We start from the raw sequence: 4,702 nt of genomic DNA, 5'->3' as shown, positions 1-4,702 counted from the left end.
TAATGGAGAATCATGGTTACCTCATATTTTTATATATTTGAATCATTACTTACATTAGGGAAACTATTCGGTATTCACACATACGAGATTGATTTATTTAACTTGTGAGTATGGTCTCAAGCTGCGCCCATTTATTGATAAATATCTCAATGTGATCCTTCTTTATAGCTGAATAATACTCCATTGTATAGAAATACCACAACTTTTTTATCCATTCCTCAGTTGATGGGCACTTGGGTTGTTTCCAAGATCTGGCGATTACAAATTGTGCTGCAATAAACATAGGTTCACATATATCACTGTGGTATGATGCTTTCAGTTCTTCTGGGAATATGCCTAGAAGTGAAATAGCTGGAATAAATGGGATTTCCAATCCCAACTTTTTGAGAAATCTCCAGAGAGACCTCCACAAAGGCTGTACCAGTCTACACTCCCACCAACAGTGCAGGAGAGTTCCTTTTTCCCCATAGCCTCTCCAGCATTTGTTGTTGTTGGTTTTCTTGATCCTGGCCATTCTTTCAGGAGTGAGATGGTATCTCAGTGTGGTTTTAATTTGCATTTCTCTAATGACCAATGATGATGAGCATTTTTTCATGTATTTATTTGCCATTTGCATTTCTTCATCTGAGAATTGCGTATTCATCTCAGATGCCCATTTTTGGATTGGATCTTTGAATTTTGGAGGTCTGAGTTTTTTTACTTCTTTATATGTTTTAGACAAGAGTCCCTTGTCTGAGAGAGAGTTCACTAAAATCTTTTCCCAGTTTGTGGGTTTTCTTTTCACTATGCTGGTGATTTCTTTTGACATGCAGAAACTTTTTAATAAGAAGTGGTCCCAGTTATTGATTCTGGGAAGTATTTCCTGTGTGGTTTGAGTCCTGTTCATGAATTCTCTACCTACTCCTATGTCTCCAAGGTTTCTACCCAATTTGTCTTCCAATAGATTTAGTGTTTTTGTTTTAATATTCAGATCTTTGACCCATTTAGATTTTAATTTAGTACATGGTGATAGACATGGGTCTAGCCTTAGTTTTAGGCAAATGGAGAGCCAGTTTTTCCAGCACCATTTATTAAAGAGACTTTCGTTCTTCCAGTGAACCTGCTTGGCTCCTTTATAAAAGATAAGGTGGTTAAGTGTGTTTGTAGTTGTGGTTGTATCTTCTAATCCTTTCCATTGATCTTCGACTCTGTTTTGATTTCAATACCATGTTGATTTTACTACTGTTGCTTGTAGTATAACTTCAAGTCAGGGATTGTGATGCTTCCTGCTTTGTCTTTGCTGCTTAGAATTGCCTTTGCGATTCTAGGTCTCTTCTGGTTCCAGATGAAATTTAGGAGTGATTTCTCTAGATCTATAAGGTATGTTGATGGTATTTCTATTGGGATTGCATTGAATCTGTATAACTGTTTTGGGAGAATGGCCATCTTCACAATGTTTGTTCTTCCTATCCACGAGCAAGGGATGTCTTTCCATTTTCTGAAATCATCTTCAATTTTCTTTTTCAGTGTATTATAATTTTCACTGTATAAGTCTTTCACTTCTTTCGTAAGAATAATTCCTAAATATTTCATTTTTTTTTGCTTCCTAATGTGAATAGTCAAGTTTCTCTTATTTCCCTCTCTGTGATTTTGTTGTCCGTGTATAGGAATGCTATTGATTTCTGAGTATTGATTTTGTATCCAGCCACATTACTGAATTTATTTATTGTATCTAAGAGTCTTTCAATGGAATTTAAGGGGCCTTCTATGTAGAGTATCCTGTCATCTGCAGTCAATGATAATTCAACTTCTTCTTTTCCTATCTTTACCCCTTTTATTTCTCTTTCTTGCCTAATTGCTCTGGATAGTACTTCCAATACTATATTAAATAGGAGTGGTTATAAAGAACATCCTTGTCTTGTGCCCGATTTTAAAGTAAAGGCTTTCAATTTTTGGCCATTTAGTATGATTCTGGCTGTTGGTTTGTCATAAATGGCCTTTATTATATTGAGGTAAAGACCATCTATTCCAATTTTCTGTAAAGTTCTTATCATGAATAAGTGTTGGACCTTATCGAAGGCTTTTTCTGCATCTATAGAAACGATCATGTGATTCTTATTTTTGGCTTTATTGATATGGTGGATTACATTTATTGATTTGCGTATGTTGAACCTTCCTTACATTCCTGGGATGAATACCACTTGGTCATGGTGTATAATCTTCTTGATGATTTGCTGCATCCTATTTGCCAATATTATATTGAGGATTTTTGCATCTGTGTTCATTAGGGAGATCGGTCTATAGTTCTCTTTTTTAGTTCGTTCTTTCTCAGGTTTTGGTCTAGAGTAATATTTGCTTCCAGGAATGACTTAGGAAGTATTGTTTTCCTTTCAATTTCATTGAATAGTTTGAGGAGTGTCGGCATTAGGTTTTCTTTGTATTTCTTGTAGAATTCTGCAGTGAATCCATCTGGGCCTGGGCTCTTCTTGGTGGGTAAGGACTTAATTACATTTTCTATTTCATTAACAGAGATTGGGTTATTCAACAGTTTTAAATCCTCTTGATCTAGCTTTGGTACTTCATATGCTTCTAAGAATCTGTCTATTTCTTCTGTGTTATCAAACTTTTGAGAGTAGAGGTTTCAAAATAGGTGTTGATGATCTTCTGTATTTCTATTGGGTCTGTAGTGATTTCACATTTTTCATTTCTTATTGCATGAATTTGAGCTTTTTCTTCCCTTTTTTAATAAGGTTTGCTAGTGGCTTATCGATTTTATTTTTTCTTTCAAAGAACCAACTCTTCGATTCATTGATTCTTTGGATTGTTTTCTTAGTCTCTAAATCATTGATTTCTGCTCTGATTTTTATAATTTCCTGTCTTCTTTTGGCTTTTGGCTTGACTTGCTCTTATTTTTCTAGCTGTGTGAGGTGTAGCATCCAGTTATTTATTTGTATTCGTTCTGTTTTCCTGATGTGGGAACTCAATGCAATAAATTTTCCTCTCAGGACGGCTTTCATTGCATCCCACAGATTCCGGTAAGTTGTATCTGCATTTTCATTTTCTTTTAGGTATTGTTTAATTTCTTCTTTAATTTCTTCTGTGACCCACTGATTACTCAAGAGTGTGTTATTCAGTTTCCATGTGTTTGCGGGATTTTTGCAGTATCTTTTATCATTGATTTCTAATTTCAGAGTGCTATGATCCGATAACAAGCAAGGGATGATTTCAACTCTTTTGCATTTGTTTAAATATGTTCTGTGAGCTAATATATGGTCTATTTTAGAAAATGATCCATGTACTGCTGAGAAGAATGTGTATTCTGATGTTGTTGAGTGGAACATTCTGTATATGTCTATCAAACACATTTGTTCACAGGTGTGATTCAGTTCTGTTAATTCTTTGCTCATTTTCTGTCTGGTTGATCTGTCCCTTGGTGTCAATGGCGTATTACGGTCTCCTGTTACAATTGTGTTACTGATAATTTGAGTTTTCATTTCTGTTAATAATTGTTTTATATAACTGGGTGCTCTGGAGTTTGGTGCGTATATATTTAAGATAGTTATCTCTTCCTCTTGGAGTTTTTCCCTTACAAGTATGTAGTGACCTTCTTTGTCCTTTATGGTCATTGTTGGTTTAAAGTTCACGTTGTCTGCAAACAGAATGGCCACTCCTGCCTTTTTTTGGATTCCTACTGCATGAAGAATTGTTTTCCATCCTTTGACTTTCAGTCTGTGAGTATCCTTCTGGGTTAGATGGGTTTCCTGTAAACAGCATATGGTTGGATTTTGTTTCTTCATCCATTCTGCTAGTCTGTTTCTTTTGATTGGTGCATTGAGACCATTTACATTAATGGTTATTACTGTTAAATGCTAGTTAATTATAGGAATGTTATCTCTCTGCTGTTGCATCTTTATCTTTCTGTTCTGTTTAATTATTTGCTTTGCTTATTGGTTTTTTCCTTTGTGTATCTAAACTGTCTTTCAATATTTTTGCAGGGTTGGTTTGATGTTCATGAAGTTCTTCAGCTGTTCTTTGTCATGGAAGTATCATATTTCACCATCTATTGTGAATGATAGTTTTGCAGGATATATCAGTCTGGGTTGGAAATCATTTTGCTATAGGATCTGGAATACTTCACAAAAATATGGAGCGCTTCACGAATTTGCGTGTCATCCTTGCGCAGGGGCCATGCTAATCTTCTCTGCATTGTTCCAATTTTAGTATATGTGCTGTCAAAGCGAGCACGAGAGTTAGTGTTACGGTTAGAGTTAGGTTTAGGGTTAGGGTAAGGGTTAGATTTAGGTTTAGGGTTAGATTTAGGTTTAGGGATAGGGATTAGGGTTAGGGTAAGGGTTAGGGTTAAAATTAGGGATAGCATTTGGGTTAGATGGTAGGGTTAGGATTAGGGGTAGGGTTAGGTTTACGGTTAAGGTTAGAGGTTAGGGTTAGTGTTAGGGTTAGGGCTTAAGGGTTAGGTTTAGGGTTGGGGTTAGGCTTATGGTTAAGGTTAAGATTAGGCCTAGAATTAGGGTTAGTGTTAAGGTTAGGGTTAGTGCTGGGTTAGAGGTTTAATGTCAGGGTTATGGTTAGGGTTAGGGTTAGAGTTTCGGCTTAGAGTTAGTGTTATGTTTAGTGTTATGGTTAGGTTTAGGTTTATGGGTTAGCGTTAGTGTTAGCGTTTGTGTTAAGGCTAGGTTAGGGTTATGGTTAGGTTTAGGGTTAG

The 4,702-nt window shown here is 35.9% G+C and overlaps 1 non-coding gene across 1 annotated transcript; it reads right to left on the bottom strand.

Moving 5' to 3' along the window:
- Positions 1–4,117: 4,117 nt before the first annotated feature.
- On the bottom strand, positions 4,118–4,224 carry LOC134474687 (U6 spliceosomal RNA). Its single transcript, XR_010045562.1, has one exon. It is a non-coding gene; the product is annotated as a U6 spliceosomal RNA (small nuclear RNA).
- Between the last annotated feature and the right edge of the window lie 478 nt (positions 4,225–4,702).

The sequence above is a fragment of the Cavia porcellus genome, unplaced genomic scaffold (assembly GCF_034190915.1).
Source record: "Cavia porcellus strain 051 isolate PalLab524CR breed Dunkin Hartley unplaced genomic scaffold, mCavPor4.1 scaffold_34, whole genome shotgun sequence".
Lineage (NCBI taxonomy): Eukaryota > Metazoa > Chordata > Mammalia > Rodentia > Caviidae > Cavia > Cavia porcellus.
This window is presented reverse-complemented; position numbering and strand designations above follow the sequence as displayed.